Source organism: Topomyia yanbarensis, chromosome 3 (assembly GCF_030247195.1).
Source record: "Topomyia yanbarensis strain Yona2022 chromosome 3, ASM3024719v1, whole genome shotgun sequence".
Lineage (NCBI taxonomy): Eukaryota > Metazoa > Arthropoda > Insecta > Diptera > Culicidae > Topomyia > Topomyia yanbarensis.
The window spans coordinates 18,759,237-18,776,792 of record NC_080672.1 but is presented as its reverse complement, the minus strand read 5'-3'; the positions used below and the strand labels follow the sequence as shown (position 1 = coordinate 18,776,792).

The 17,556-nt window shown below is 42.6% G+C and overlaps 1 long non-coding RNA gene across 1 annotated transcript; it reads right to left on the bottom strand.

Annotated features, from left to right (window-relative positions):
• Nucleotides 1-7,110: 7,110 nt before the first annotated feature.
• LOC131692363 (uncharacterized) lies at nt 7,111-8,130 on the bottom strand. Its single transcript, XR_009305971.1, has 3 exons — nt 7,894-8,130; nt 7,760-7,826; nt 7,111-7,703 (listed from the first exon to the last, which is right to left on the bottom strand). It is a non-coding gene; the product is annotated as an uncharacterized LOC131692363 (long non-coding RNA).
• Between the last annotated feature and the right edge of the window lie 9,426 nt (nt 8,131-17,556).

Genomic DNA, 17,556 nt, shown 5'->3' with positions numbered 1-17,556 from the left:
GGGAAGTTTCCTTCCAATATAGGGCATCAAGTAATAGAACTGGACCGGAAAGCAAAACATTACGACCAAAATCGCGGCTCTGAAATAAATTTGATCAGGATCTGTACAAATTCAATAAATGCAATGAACTGATGAAACGTATGTCAAATTTGACTTTAAATAATTTTAGGTTGCCAAAAATTACTGAGATATTCCCAAGAAGTATAAAATTGTTGTTGGGGTCAAGTTTGCCGGAAAAAGTGTATGATGTGGCAGTAAATTTGCAGTTATGGCCCTAAAACTCTGATTTTCATCACAACCAATAATATGAACCGAGTTATACATTAATGATGGTCTGAAAAGCGAGTGGTGGCTAATTAGGTCTTCCCGATTTTTTTTTTCAAATTTTATGAGTAGCCACTAACTGTAAGAATGCACAATACCTGTACCGGGATAATGCTGTCAACATCCATAAGAATGAGTTGAACTCCCTAAAGTGCCCGGAATTCTATACAATCGAAGTATATAGGAATTCCACCCAATCCAAATCTACACACTCATTAAATATATAGAATGGAAACATGGCTAAGAATGCTATTTCAATGACTAGATACTGGAAAAAAGCAGCCGGTAATGTTGTCCAGCAGCTTGCGCAGAAATTAAAGGAAGGTATTATGTCTAAAGTTCAAATTTTCATTCGGGAGGAATAAAAACGCAAAAACCCACAATGTATCTTTAAACTACAATAAATACGCATCATTTTCTTCTAATAACTAAATCATACTTCCAATTAAAAGTGTAACAATTTCAAATGGATTTGCTTATTTCAGGATACATAAGTCAAATGATAGAAATATGTTTTTAAAAATTTCCCAATCGGTTCATACAAAAACACAACCTTTATTATTTGTAAAAAATCCATGCATCAATAGTTCACATGTTATTTGAGATTGAAAAATGGTCAATTTTTAAATTTCAAAAAAAATATATTGCAGAAAACGTGAGGATTATTTTGCACTAAAGACCACGAGAAATTTGTTTTAAGCAAGTTCTGTTAATTTCTTCTAGACCTAGGAAAAAAATGAAAATAAAGATATGTTAATTTCTTCTAGATTTAGAAAATAAATGACACAACGTAAATTTCAATAACAATATAAAATAACTGTTTTACAATCGAACCTCTACCAGAAACTAACAGATAATGAAGGCTTAACATAACTCCCCCTCCCCTAACGGAAAAGGCTGCGCACGCCTATGGTGATGCACATATTCCTCGATTGCACACAGACAGCAAGTGCGGGAGCTATTCCGAAGCCAACGACCTCATCTAGGTTCTCTACTGAGCATATCTGGCATTCGTGCTACATATCCAACCTTATCCGGAAAAAAATGTAAATCGGATTATAACTCACGTCAAATGAACGATGCTTGATGTAAAAGCAGAAAATACAAAAATAAAGAAGTATGGCTAAAGAAAGTACTTCGATTGCAAATGATTCACTGGTGGTAAAGGATTATATTTAAAAACTCGGACCCGACTCTCTCTTTTTCTCTTGCATATACCTAACTGCATATTCCGCGTGTTTATCAAAGCGACACATTTATTGCCTTCATTCTGCCGTCCACCGACACTGAAGCGCAGTGATCCGATCTACCCCGTGCATGGATGAGGAAGAAGTAATGATGATTGTTTTTGTTATCAATGATCATTAATCAGGTCGTTATCAGGAAGTGGAATAGGAGCGCATACAGGTTTTTTTCTCGACTGTATTGAAATCGTCTTTGGCCAAAGAGAGAAAAGAGAGAAATTATAAAGGTGTGGTATTGCTACCAATCGAAACCCAATGACAAAAACAGGTGCAATTTTGTAGACAATAATTTTGGTAAATGGAATGAGAATAGATGACTCAAACCGAGGCTGATTAGCACTGAAGTTACGATGATGTATACTGCTCATAAAAGCATAAGAGTCCCATATGCTCTTTTGTTGAAAAGGAGTTCTCTGATGGATTATATATTGAATCGCATTTAATTCACAATGCATAACACGGCGCTAAAAAAAACAAACATATAATGGACTTTTCAAGTGACCTGCACAAAACCACATTTCGCGACAAACACATGATTACGTCTTAAAAGCCAACTGTCAAAATTCTCTGAAAGGAAATTTAGAACAAACAGTTATAGATCGAACACAGTTCACAGCAGAGAGAGAGAGAAAACTTTTCTCTTTTGCTTATTACCAACATCTGTGATTGGCGAGTAACGGTTTGTCTAGAATTTCCGCTCAAAGTGAATCTTGACGGCTGGCTTTTACGCCGTAATCATATGTTTGTCGAGATTTGAACAATTTAATATATGCTCATATTCTTGATTTATAACACAAAACAGAAGTTTCCATTTGTGCATAAACAAAATTAGCAACGTTTTCAGTCGACTTTTGATTTATAAGAAATAATGGGCAAACTTGAAAGAACAATATGAAAATTGCAATTTTGTCGCGATTTTTTCATGCAAAACATGCAAATTATTCAACATTTTTTCCAAAGGCATGTCCATGTCTAGTGTAATTCGAAAAAAACACCAAAGAAATTCCGTGTCCAATGATATTTTGATCATCAAAACCGGTCCAAAAATGCAGGAATAACCTATTCAATATTTTCCAAAAAAAAATCTGTTTCATGGTTGTATCTATCCGACGCTGATTCAGACTCTTTCTGGTGATTCAGACTCGTGGGAACGCACATTGATTACCACTGAATCTATCAAGTGGGAAGTTTACAGCTTAACTCCATACAGACCACCTGGTAAAGATGGAATTCTTCCCGTGCTACTTCAAAGGGGATTTGATATTCTCAAACCTCCCGCCACAGTCGAGCAATTGCAGCCAGCGATCATCAGTCGTCCCGGCCGTGTGTGTGTGGGATGGGAGAAAGGGTCTTCCACTTCAAGCGCTGATGTATTCTTCGTCGTATTCTTTAGGGCGACGAAGTTGATTCGGGATGCTTCAAATCCACCACCACAGTCGACCAAGCTACCGTGAGCCGTCCCGATACTACTCGTGGGATTGACGAAAGGATCTTTCTACATGGCAACATGGCTTCGCTCTCTACTGAACCTGATCCATCCTCCAACAACATCGAAGTTTACTACCAGAATGTTGGTGGCTTAAATTCATAAACGGACAGCTATTTGCTCGCGACCACGAGCTGTTGTTATGACGTCATCACCTTGGCCGAGACATGGCTCGATAACCGTACTCTGTCTCGTCAGGTGTTTGGTTCTCTATCCGATGTCTACCGCTGTGACCGATACGCCCTCAACAGCAACAAGGCATTAGGTGGTGGTGTGCTTATCGCCGTTAAAAACTGCCAAACTAGCTGTTATAGCTGTATGTCATATTCTCGAAACATAACACACTTGCATTACAAAACCACTACTTTGAACAAAACGACTAATACAAACAGCAAAGCCTTTAAAGACACCAATGGAAGTATGAAAATCAAATTAACACTTAATAACAAAGTACGGTTTTTGTTTTAGTGTTTCGGATTCTCCTCGTCAGTAACTAGCACCAACTGGGTGTCTGGTTAGACGATGTATCTAAGCTAATAGCCAAATTAGCACTAGTTAGACACTTTAATTCAAAAAGTCACACGTCTTGCGTGAACACTAAACAACTGGCTTATACCGAGTGATGTCTCGATAGTAAGCACAGAAGTTCTGTTTGCCGACGAAGAATATGAACCGAAACTGTCTTATGGTTTGAAGACCCAAACGACGAGGAGAAACACTAAAACAAAAACCGTACTTTATGTAAGGTCCTTATGCACAAAAAATTTGGTATCGTCCAAAATTTTCCCATTTGGGATTTAGCATAATTTCAGGCGTTTGGGTCTTCAAACCATAAGACATAACAAAATAAACTTTCCATAATTTTTTAATTTTTATTTAATTTCTTTTTTTTATCGGTCTTATGCACCACCCTGTCAACGGATGACAAGCTCGACTACTCGGTGAGCGATACTTGGATCACACGCTACAGCTGGTTAGATTTGAAGGGATCAGAGATGAAAAAGTGGTCATAATTTATGAACTTTAACATGTAGTAACGGGCGGCAAACTGTAAGCATATCCTATGAGTATATTACATCTATTATATCAGCGTATTATAATCATGTCTGAATTGCATAGAAATCAAATACACTAAATACGCGTCGATTACTCAAATACACTAAATACGCGTTTCGTTCCTACCTCGATGGAGTGACACTCCAAATCAGCATTCAGGACTGTCTATCTCCACCATTCTTCGCTACATCCGTCGTCCCACAAGGAAGCCATCTCGGCCCAGTAATATTCCTCCTCTACTTTGAAGACGTCAATATAAAATTAAATTTTCTTTGTCCAACGACATTTTTTTCGACAAATACGGGATAAAACCGATGCCGAATTTCTTCAGAGTGAACCGGAGAGCTTTCGTACGTGGTGTGACCTAAACAGAATGGTTTTAAAGCCGAGCAAATGCTCGCTCATCTTTTACAGCGTATTTTCATCGATCAGTTGTTTGTATCGATCGCGCCAGTTATTTTTAGTATTTGACGTGGTTTGTGCCGTTTAATCGTTGTTTGTCACATTAATCGGCTCGGAATTTTGCTTCTACTCTTGATATTGTGAAGTTTAAAAGGGTTTCCTGTTAGTTTCTGTGTCGTGAAAGATCCAGCGAAAAAGTCCAGATTGTTCACATCAGGCTCGCTTCGCAATCTGCACGCAGGTAACGGAAAATATTTCCCACATTGCGACTTGGCGCATAGTGAGACAAAATCGAAAAGCCGTACCTAGGGCGAGTAGAAGTTTACAAGGCAGTTCACATCAGCGATATGGATGCAAGCTGCTATCATTGCTCAGAGCCGATAAAAAATCTTAACATAGTTAAATGCCACTTATGTGAGCGCGCGGCTCATATGAAATGTTTCGACTGGGCTCGTTCCAACATGGATTTTGTCAATGGACAAACAAACTTGCTATGGTTTTGCGACGACTGTATCATCACGATGAATAAGTCGATTGCTTCAATAAATGCTTCAAGGACGTACAAGACCAGCTTCGTACTACCAATTTCGTAGTCAAAGCTATTTTAGATTGGTTGCTCTCGAGCCAATCGCCGGTTCCAAGATCACTTTATCCGAATATACAGCACCCTCGTAAACTTGTCACTAAGGATTTGCCTGAGAGAAGACCCGCGCTCATCCTTACTACTGGAACTCGATTGATTGAAAATGTACCGAAAGTCATCGAAACAGTACCAAAACCAGCGTACAAGTATTAGGTATCCCGTATTGCACCGAAGGTTTCAGAAGATGATATGGCTGCCTTTGTTCGCGAGTGTTTACATGGCTGTTGTGAAAAAATTGGAAAAAAGGACACTGATTTAAAAACACTAGCGTTTGTGTCTTTCACAGTCGGCGTCGATTTGAAATATAGCGACAAAGCTTTGGACTCCTCGATCTGGCCAAAAGGGGTGTACACCCAAAACGCGAACCGTATGAATTACGTGCGAATAAGCATGATTCTAATGAGAATTTTGCATTGTAACTGGTATAATGCATATAAAGCGATATTGGTCCGGGACAAAAATGCATTAAGGCGATTACACCACAGAAACTTACACAAACCCACAGTTGGGAATGTATTAGTGAATTTAACTACCGGAGTATTAGTATTAAAATGACTCCGCACTAATACACATGTAAAGGACATCTCCACTCGGATACATGTGCGCTCTGAAAATACTAATACACGCTCAACGACCTGTTTCCTTTTCGCCTTTCTGCTGATCACATGCTGCATATTGGAGAGAACAGTTTATAGCATCATCAAATTGGTGGGGTGTGGGTGATGATTATGTGTTGATAATATGTTGAGCTTTCGGCGTTCTCTCAACCCTAAATTTACCAGCGATATGCAAGTTCTAGCCACTAGATAAGTTCATAAATGTTAATAATGATTAATGATTATTTAAGCGCACTACACGCAGGAGAAAGTTACCTATATGGGAACATTGGGCTAACAAGTTAATTCAACATTTGTCTGATAGAAGCCGTCGGCCAATCATTTCTGGCATTCCTCATATCAACAGTACTTTCAGGTGATATCATATCAGTATTTCGCAGTAAAAGTATCTAAGTTTAAATTACCATAAACTGTAAGGGCAGAGATGACATGGTTTTGCACTTTTGAGCAACAGTGGCAGTTACTCATTTCAGTTTTTATTATTTCCCGAACATGCGAATCCAGCGCACATCATAGCCCTGGTCAACGATCATCGCAAATTAATCTGAGCACAAATCATTTTCTTCCGCTCTTCTCCGAAGCATAGAATGAGAGAGCGATGATTTTACTGCAAAAACCATGCTATGGGAAAATAACAACGTGTATATCACACACTCTCGTAAACTGTTCACGCGTTTAGTGTAGTTGGGATTGAGCTGTTCGCAGCAAAAAAGCGTAACTGTGTATTGTAGCGCGCTCCAAACGTACCTACCTAACTGTCTGCTATAGCGCTTACCCCGGATCTCAGAACAAGTGATTTAAGCGCCACCTCTTACGAGGACCACTTGTCACGCCAAAATGTAGCGCGCTCCAAACGTACCTACGTATCTGTCTGCTATAACGTTTCCCGGATCTCAGAACAAGTGATTTAAGCGCCACCTCTTACGAGGACCACTTGTCATGTTCCAGGTTGCCCGACCAGAAACCCAACCCCAGGGCGGGTTAGTTTACTAAAATTTGGGGGAAAACGAAACGGCAGACGCAAAAGCCGAAGGGTACTCCGCCTCGCAGGACGATACCAACCAATAACCAAAGAGTTCGCAACTAATTTACCGAAAATTTACACCAACTCGTGGTTCTCATCACTGGCAGAATCCCTAATAAACTACCAAATAACAAGCCAGCTTCAGAAACCAGAGTGGGGACTGTTTTCCCGAGCAGTCCTACCCAGAGTACAAACGAAAAACTACCAGAAACGAACGCGAAACATGAGACCCTTTAATTCGACAAACCTACAAAAAATATCACTTCAAACACTAAAACATCTTGTAGGACACGCAAACTAACTTTCAACATTTATTTTACAAACTAACATCCTACTCTTAATTTACTTATTCTACATTTCTAATGCCGGTTCAGGGCCCTAACAAGTGCGGGTGGGAAACTGTGTAAACACGCTATAATATTCTCGAGCTTTTGTCACCCTGCGCAGGGAATTTAGGCGTTTACTCACTCTACTTATTCGCTGACCATCTCCCACTGCTTTCGATGCGTACTCACACCATCAACGGCGACGACTGCTGGTGACCCGCTGCTTGTACCAAATTCGACGATTACGATTCAGCGACGGAACGGCTGTTTTGCGCTTTCTAGCGCCAAGGCTGTTGTTGAGGTCCTAGCACAGGTTTAAGTTAACTGCTGGTAGTGTCCGACCTCCGGACAGCGTACCAGCATCAAAATACGGATGTTAGGGATCCGGTTGACGGCGTTTAGTAATGCCGCATTACGCACGTGGCGGCGCTTTTTTGTCCGAGTTTTTGCTGCAACTGACGCAATTCCTCGATTGGAAACTTGAATCCAGAGTGTGGTGGCAGGAGGTGGGATGATCTTTGCTGGCGGTGCGGTGGTAGCTTCGCCAGGCGCAAAATCTGGAATTAAAAGCCGTCGCACGGCTAGCCGACGGTTCGAGCTTATTGTTTTCAACACCCAATGATTTAGCATTTTTTACCTCTCTGTTTCCTCGCACTTGCCCGCAAAGTCTCCACACATTCACTGATCTCCTAATTGCGCTAACCCTATGAGAATGAAGCAGTACTTTTACAACTTTGAAGAATTAATTGAATCTCATGTACAGAGACAAACCTCAACGAAATCACGACACTACCAAGCACACTCTAACTTCTTCCACTGAGTAACTTGAAATGGTTGAACAGGGAGACTGTGAATCCTCAGATTAACGAGTTTTGGGTTTTTGAAACCGGAAATTACATTACGAACTCATTTGGTACCGATCGGGATCGAACCACATCTCGTTTCCCCTTTGGTATTTTGCATCTAACCATTTCATCCACCCAATTTTTAGTGATCTTCGGATCCAATAGTTGGGGAAACAAGAACATGACAAATAAGTCGGCACCTCGTATCGCCTGTAAGTTCAACGTCCGCGCTATAGCAAAGAGAAAACGACATGGAGAGAAACGTCGTTTGGCTTGCACGCAAGCAGAACATTTGTTCTAGCCGCCCGGTATTCATTCTTCATCATAGGAGATGGAAGAAGTGAACAACCTATCTTTACAGCAGGGCACGGGAGTTACTGAATAGGAAGCTATTTTAAAATCTGATACACGTGATCGCTACATAACACCCCAGCTTATTTTACGAAAATTTGGTTGAAGGAGTAAAACCAAATTTTCGTAACGGTAAACTGTACAGAAGAACAAGAAAAAGAAATTGAAGACTTACACATTACAAGCAATCACCTTATAGCAACTTAAGATTACTATATACAAATATTTCCAAAATATTCGGTTCCGGTGGTACGAATTTACTGAATGAGTTTGATATTCCTTTCGTTTCCTTGTTGGCGGTTCAAACATCAAACACTCAATCACATAGACATTCCCATAATAGCATTGCATCTAAAATTTCTCAATTCTAGATCAAGCTTATCCCCATACAACACAAACACTAAATCTCAATAACACACACAGGTTCATTCAACTTCGGGACTACTCCAATCTAATGGAAAGGTATCCCTACATTGAAATCACCGCACTGTTTCGCCTTTTGAGAGAACCCCAATATACTTATTGGTCAACACTCTCAATTGGACAAAACGCAAGTAATTCATAATGAATCGATTAACAACAAGAACAGGCTCATTAGACTTCAGGACTACTCCAATTCAATGGAAAGGTATCCTTCCATCTAATTTACCGCACAGTTTTGTCTTCCGAGAAAATCCCAATATATCTCTTAGTCACAAATCTCCGAAAGACAAAACGCATTAACCCCATATCCGTACCCCTAGCAGTAACTCTAACGCCGAAATGCATCGGCCAGTGAGAAATCTGCCATAATATTTCCCAAAAACTTAATCAATTATTTCAGCTGCGTATGCATCGCCGGAACTTGTCCGACCATATGAATACACACACGCACACTGAAATAACATAAACATTACCCTACTCCCACTTTACATTATGTTTCTCACGCCGAAATATTTCGGCCACACAAAACATAACGAAAGTGTAGGTAAAAAGTTGGCAACCCTATAAAAGCTCCCAAAAATTTCGCTCATAGCACGCACACAATGAACCACCAACACGGTCACGATGAGAAACGTCAAAACAAAAAAAAGTAAATAGTGGAACGAGATGGTGCAGTTTAGATTTCGTGTTCGTGTTTTTTTTTTATAGGTAAATTAACAAATTATTGGGCACTGCCACCCGACAAACGGTGGACGACGGAAAATGGTAAGCTAACATCAAGTTTATTTATATTTTCTAGGTAGCTGCTCTCGAGGATGGACGGGTGTCGACGATGTACCCACCCACAGGAATACTCCTACGATGCAACTGGTTTTGAAGAAACCAGCGGAAATCAAGAAGGGAAGTTGGATTCCGATTGAAGGTGAGTGTTTTGAACAGATTCTAATGTTGGAATGTTTTTTTTTTTAGGAGCAACCGGACTGGCCCCGGACCAGTTGTGAATGAAGGAGGTGACGTTATACGGTGTCATACACCCCCAAATGTTCCTCAATAACATAAAGAAACAAAAAACATGAAAATGATAAAGCACAAATAAATAAATAAATATCTAAATAAATAACACATAAATACTATTTAGGAAATCAATAAATATTACCTTCATGCATAAATAAATAAATAATTTAACATTTAATAAACAAAAAAATGTAAATAAATAAATAAGATTACCATGCACGGAAATAACTAAACTATGCATCAATAAATAACTAACTATATACAAAAAAAACAACTAACCCTTGTAGTTGTAAGTAGCAGGCAATTTCTTTAATAAATGTTAGGGTTAGGTATTAACATAACTTTAAGACTCGATGTAGTTGCAAAAAAACTAACATCATTTCATCCGAAAGGGAAAATTTTTCAAAAAAAAATATTTTGGGGGAGGGTGGGTGATTGTGATCAGCACAACACCCTATTCGTCTTCTTCTATCGTTCTGGTCCTGAGGAAAGGTCCACGACTTCTCTCTCGACAGGTACGCCCACCTGTTCGAATGAAGTTTCCCTCAGGGAATTTTTTGAAAATTAAGAAACTTTCCTCCTTAGTAATTGCTATGGCCAGCTCGATTGACTTTGGTTTGCTCTTCATCGACCTTGCAGGTGAAGGACATCCGAGTCTTATTGTACGGTCATCGTCCAAGAATCCCCGATCTTGGACTCGCGCTAGGTTTCCCATTACTGGTACTCCTCTTCAACGCCACATTGGCTCGGAGTTTCTGGTTATGGAGATCATTGTTCTAGCTTGCGCCATGAACTCTCTCTGACTTCTGGTCGAGGGGATGGCTATACATTAGACCTCTCCACATTTTGAAAAAGTTTTGAAATATACATGGGTCAGCTCAAATTTTTGTTCTAGGTGTGAATTTAAGAACTCGCCAAAAATGGCTTAATTTGGACATGATTTAGAGGTGTCTCCAATCAAAAATCGTGTTTTTGCTATGCATCCATAGGAAGATCACTTACACTCTGATTTGATAGACCCTACATGCCCACATATCATCAAAGGTTGTTCCTTAGACATATCTTAACATATTTTAACAGGTGAACATAGCTCTAATCGCAATAGAAAATTTGTTAACTGGATTTTCATATAGAAAAGTCTATCAAAACCAAGGAAAATTAGTAGTATTTTTTCTTGGTTTTGGTATTCTTTTCTATATAAAAATCCAGTCAAAAAAATTTCTATTGCGATTAGAGCCATGTTCACCTGTTAAAATAAGTTAAGATATGTCTAAGGAACAACCTTTGATGATATGTGGGCATGTAGGGCCTATCAAATCAGAGTGTAAGTAATCTTCCTATGGAAACATAGCAAAAACACTATTTTTGATTGGAGACACCTCTAAATCATGTCCAAATTAAGCTATTTTTGGCGAAAGTTCTTAAATTCACACCTAGAACAAAAATTTGAGCTGACCCATGTATATTTTAAAACTTTTTCAAAATGTGGAGAGGTCTACTATACATGCACTAGCAACTACTACGGGAGAAACGCTTCTTATTTCCCGAATTCAAATTAACTTTCCAACCAGATTTGTAAGGTCTCAAAGAGCCCCTAGTAAATGCAAGTTATTGTGGGGGCGACAGCTGTTCCAAGAACAGTGCGGAGCCTTACAAACGGTTGAACAGTATTTTCCGCTACCAGAGCTTTCGCATCATGGTGCAATTGTCTCTACTCAAGAAATGAGAGACACATAGCTCGAATTGTTTCTTTTAATTGGGAGAGAGAGAGGTATTTGGTGGGGCGAGCTTTTTCAGAAATTTACAATGGAATATCCCCATTCGCCTCCCACCTAAATCCTCGAGGTCGTAGCAATGCGCTCCCACTACCCTTCTAACTATTGCAGGCACGTATTTTGGTGCTAGCTTAGCGCAAAAACCTTTCCCCTTGTCCGATTGCTCCGTGTTCTTCTTAAGGACCCGCTCTCCCACAGAGTAGGTGGCGCAATAGGCATTCGACCGAAGGTTGTAGTAGGACGAATGCTTCTCATAGGCGGTCTGGAGGTTTTTCCGGACGTCTGCTAACAGCTTCTTTTGTTCCTCATTTCCCAGCAGTCCGTCGTTACTGGTGGGAGAATCTCTAAGCTGGCGATATTCCCGACCATCGGAAATTCGGTTCCTTCCAAACATGACAAAGTATGGGGTGTGACGAGTGGCATCATGGACAGAATTTCGAACCGCGTCGGCTATCTGCTGCAGATTGTTCGTCCATTCTCGGTGATCCTTCCGAATGCAGGCACGAATGGCGGTCGTGATTACTCGGTTGACCCTTTCGGTATCATTAATCTGCGGGTGATAGTTTGGCGTTCTCCAGTGGGTGACGTGATACCTGGTCAAAAGATTTTGGAAGGACTGGGAAACAAACTGCGTTCCATTGTCGGACAGGATTACTTCCGGAACGCCAAACAGCAGAAACAGTGAATTCTCTACGAAGCTAACTAAAGATTCTGCTGTTGCTTGTCGAAAGGGCTGAACGATAACAAACTTGCTGAAAAGGTCCGTAACCACCAGCAAGCAGGTGCTCCTGCCCTTCCCCGATGCTGGGAGTGGACCTACATAGTCCATCGCGAGAAACTGCCAAGGATATTGGGCCATTTTTTTCTGTCCGGCCATCGGAGGGGTCGTGTTCTGGTTCGTCGCTTTGCTCATTTGACAGGTCAAGCAGCGCTGACAGAACCGTTTCACCTCGCTACTCATCAGCGGCCAATAATATCGCTCCCTTATGCTGGCCAACGTTTTCTCCGGTCCGAGGTGCGCCCTCTCGTGGGTGGTGCGTACAATATCAGCTCGTTCTGACTTCGGAGGGTAATGTTTCCATTGAAAACGGGCATCCTCTACTTTCCCATCCGCTTTCACGAGCTTAAGGATTTGGCCTCCCACCATGCGAAAGTCAGGAAACTTTGCTGGTTCCTTCCCGATTCTAGTCATAAGTTCTCGGTGATCGCCGTCCTTCACCTGAACGGAGACTGTTTCTATCGACCGCGACAGACAGTCAGCCAGGATATTGCTCCTCCCTTTCCGATATTCCAGCTCGATGTTATACGACTGGATTTTAAGAGCCCATCGCAATAGCTTCGCATTACCGGACTCCACACCAATGGTAAAGAGCCACAGTAAGCTGCGGGCATCCGTGACTACCTTAAACCGCGTCCCCTCTACGTAGTGCCGAAAGTGCTCTATGGCCAGCAACACTCCTAAACACTCTTTCTCAACGCTGGCATACTTTCGCTGGGTACTGCTCAGCTTTTTGCTAAAATAAGCTATGACCTTCTGTTCGCCGTCCTGTTGTTGGACTAGGGCTGCTCCAACCGCATTGTCAGAAGCGTCTGACTCGATGGAAAATGGCAGGGCAAAGTTGGGGTTTCCTAGTATAGGCGCAGATACTAATGCAGCCCTCAACTCCCCAAATGCTGCTTCGGCCGCTTCTGTCCACTGGAATTGGACCCTGGATTTCCTAAGCAAATCCGATATCGGTGTGACGATTCGGCTATAGTCCCGGATGAATCGTTGATAAAAGCCGGCAAGTCCTAACAGCCGACGAATGTCCTTTACATTTCGGGGCCGTGCATAGTCTAGGATAGGCGAGATCCGGCTATTATCGATCGACACGCCTTCCTCCGTAAGTAGGTATCCCAGGTAGGTCACCTGCTTTCTGCAAAAGCGACTTTTATCCAGGGAGATGGTGAGGTTCGCTTTAGATAATCGATCCGCTACAATCCGCAGCAACCGCATATGCTCTGCTAATGTCTCTGTGGCAATAACAATGTCATCCAGGTAGACGAAGACATTGGGCTCGAGATCGAACCCAATCACGCGATCCATCAACCTACACATAGTAAACGGCGCATTCGTGAGCCCAAATGGGCAGACCTTAAATCGGAATAAACCCTGGGGCGTTCTGAAGGCGGTATAATCCCGGCATTCCATTTTCAACGGAATTTGGAAATACGCATCCTTCAGATCTACAACGGAGTAGTACTTGGCCTTTCCCAGACGATGGAAAATCCCTCCCATATTCCGCATTGGATAGGAATCTTTTTTGGTCCAGGCATTGATACGTCGCGAGTCGAGACATACTCTAAGCTTTCCGTTTGCTTTCCGAACGGGAACTAGAGCGCTGGCCCACTCGCTAGTACACTCCTCGATAGCGTCCATCCGTTTATACCTCTCAAGTTCAGCCTCCATCTCGGCCTGCACAGCCGGGGAACAGCGATACAATGGCGTGCGCGTAGGTTTGGCCTCCTCACGTAAAACGATTTCGTGCTGCAATAGCGTGGTCCTTCCCAGTCGATTTTCAGTTGTACATGGAAACAATCTAATTACCTCAGCTAGTTGTTTACGTTCCTCCGTTGTCAATTCGTGCTCGGTTTCGACCGTCTCGGGGGTCGTCTTGGATGCCTCTGGTAACTCCAAAGCTGGAATATCTAGAGTTTCATCAGGTTCGATTTGCTTCAGTGCCGGAAGTGTGGCGATCGGTAATATCGACACCTGTAATGTATCCATCTCAGGGCTTGGTTGACCAGTAGATTCAGCGATATTGACTTGTTCGAAACCATTCTCCCCTAAGACCATCGGTTGAATTCCAAATCTCTTCCAAAAGTCATATCCAAGGATCAAAGCCCGCGACACTTGAGGAACTACCAACGTCGGAAGAATTTTCGTCACTCCCCGAAACCTAATTGGCAGCTGAACGTAACCTAGGCTCTCGTGTACAGTCTTGTCCGCAGTTACGATTTTCAGCGGACTCGGTTGCAAGGCTAAACCATTTCGTTCCGCAATGTCCGGAATATTGGTGACGCTAACGCTTGCCCCGGAATCTAAAAGGGCGTCGTAGTTGTTGTCGAAAATCTGCACGGTGACGTGCGGACAACTTTCTGTCTGTACTCTTACCTCACAAACCTTCTGAAAAGGATCTTCAAACGCGAAACTGGGAACATTTGTATCGGTAGGAATGTCATCGTTCCCTCTCTTGCATTCCTGATCTAGTTTCCCGGCACTCTATTAGTGTCCGTCTGACGAGGACGGGGGTGACTCTCGCACGTTGCGGTTGTCTTCCCTGGTGTTCCGCACAAGTAACAGAAGATTCGTTTCTCTTCTCTGCAATGCCTCCAGACATGTCCAGTTTTCCGACAATTCCAACAAAGCGGAATCCGATCCCTGTCGTACTTCCTATCGAGGGCGTTAAGCTCCTCCGGCTCCGAATAAAAAGAATACGAATCCTCAACCTTTTCTTCGACTTCGATTCGATGAACGTTCGCCGGTCGAGATGGTCCGTCCCGAGCATGGCGGTACGCTGGATCATGAGCATCGATGCGGTAGGCATAGTACTCCAACTTCCGAAGGTCCCTCACGGTTCGGCAGGCCAGCTTGGACCGATAATGGGGACGCATGTTGTCCCATATCACTTCGAACAGTCTTTCTTGGTCCAACGGCCTGGTCAACAACTTATTTAGTCGTTCGATTTCCATTTTGAAAGAAAGGAACGTCTCCTGGCGAAGTTGCTTGCGCTCGTAAATCCTCTGCCGATTTCCTTGATCTTTATTAGGGTTGCCGTACATATATCGTATTTTTTTTTTCGAAGTCCTCCCAATTGAGGAACTCGTCCGAATAACATAGATACCAGTCGTAAGCTTCCCCTCTAAGGATCGTGTGGACTCTTTGCAGCAATACATCATCTGCAATTCGATCCATCGTGGCTAGTCGGCGGATTTTATGCAAAAAATCTTCCAGCGAGCGTTGACGGGCATCCCCGCTGAAGGTCAAGTGCCACTTTTCCATGCGACGATCTGCGTTCTGAATCTCCGCATCGCTGATTCGTCGGTGCCTACGTTGCCGAAATTGGCGATGAAATACATCAGGGCCCTCTTCGTCGTCGGAGCTAACACCGGAACTACGTTCCCAGAAGTTACCCGAATTGCGAAAACCCTGACTCGGTCGGATTCTTTCTCCCTCGTACCCCCTCGGATAATCTGGCAAATTATTTCGTCGTTGTGCTTCATCTCGCTCATAATAGCTCCTCCCGAAATGAAGTCTGGAATAATCGTTTGTTATCGTCAACGGTTGGCTGCTTCTACGTCGGTCCCCTTGATATTGATCCCTCAAGTTGTAGCCTTCGTTGCGAGACCGCTCATCGTAACGGGGTTCCGGCGGATAATCCGATCGCATGGTTATCTCTCCAGCCCTCCCTTCTCGGTGGAAATTTTGGCGGTTAACTTCCAACTGGCTCGTCGCATTCCTACGAGTATTCCCGTTCCCAGAAGAACGCCAATCGAATGTTCCGCCATTTGTGCCGTTTCCAGCCAGAATATTACTAGCTCTGGGTCGATCTGCTAGATGAGATTTTAACAGCTCTCTCTCGAGCTGGGCGATTCGGTCCAACAATACCTTGCTCTGATCACTTACCCCTCCCTCCAGTGCCTGCCCTTGGTTGGACACTGGACTGCCGATATCGTTATTCTCCTCAACCGAATCATCTATACTTTGACCTCCAACCGCCCCAGCCTCGCCTTCTTCAACCCCCTCCTTACCCAATGATTCTCTTCGAGCATCTGCTGCCAACGCCCTACTTTGTTTTTCGTCGGGCCCTTTCCGCCCACTAGACCTGTTCAAAATGCTACGTATATGGTTTGCAAGCTCCCTCCGCATTTGTTCGGATGGCAGATCGGGAGTCTGACATCTCATAACCCTGAGAAGATAATGCTTCAGACGAGAAATGACCCGTTCATCAGGGCCATTATCCAACTTCCTACTCACAGTTTCAACCCTTCCCATAATGTAGTCGTATTCCTGATCTATAGTGTACGGGGACGGATAGTCACGATTCTCACGTACATCTTCGTGAAACAAATTACGAAGCAATCTATATTTGACCTCCGGGTCGCATTTCGTCTCCTCTGCCTTACCCCGAATAACTAATTCGTAGTCCACTTCCTCGTTAGTCAGGTGGTCAGCGTGGGGAAATGGGTTCGTCATATTGAATGACCGTAATAATTTATAAAAAAAAACCGATTGATGAACACGAAAACAAACCTACAACTATCCCTTCACACCAGTTTTCGTACCGTAAATAGGTAGAACTACAAGAAAAAATAATTGAAGAAATATATTACGTATAATACAAGAACAAATAAACCACTAAATGGAGTTTACTATATTCAAAAGAAAGAAATACCATGAACCGAATCGAAGAATAATTACACAAAAAAAAAATTAGCTTTCCTAAGATTTCCCAATAACGTGGCCCCACGTTGGGCGCCAAAATGTAGCGCGCTCCAAACGTACCTACCTAACTGTCTGCTATAGCGCTTACCCCGGATCTCAGAACAAGTGATTTAAGCGCCACCTCTTACGAGGACCACTTGTCATGTTCCAGGTTGCCCGACCAGAAACCCAACCCCAGGGCGGGTTAGTTTACTAAAATTTGGGGGAAAACGAAACGGCAGACGCAAAAGCCGAAGGGTACTCCGCCTCGCAGGACGATACCAACCAATAACCAAAGAGTTCGCAACTAATTTACCGAAAATTTACACCAACTCGTGGTTCTCATCACTGGCAGAATCCCTAATAAACTACCAAATAACAAGCCAGCTTCAGAAACCAGAGTGGGGACTGTTTTCCCGAGCAGTCCTACCCAGAGTACAAACGAAAAACTACCAGAAACGAACGCGAAACATGAGACCCTTTAATTCGACAAACCTACAAAAAATATCACTTCAAACACTAAAACATCTTGTAGGACACGCAAACTAACTTTCAACATTTA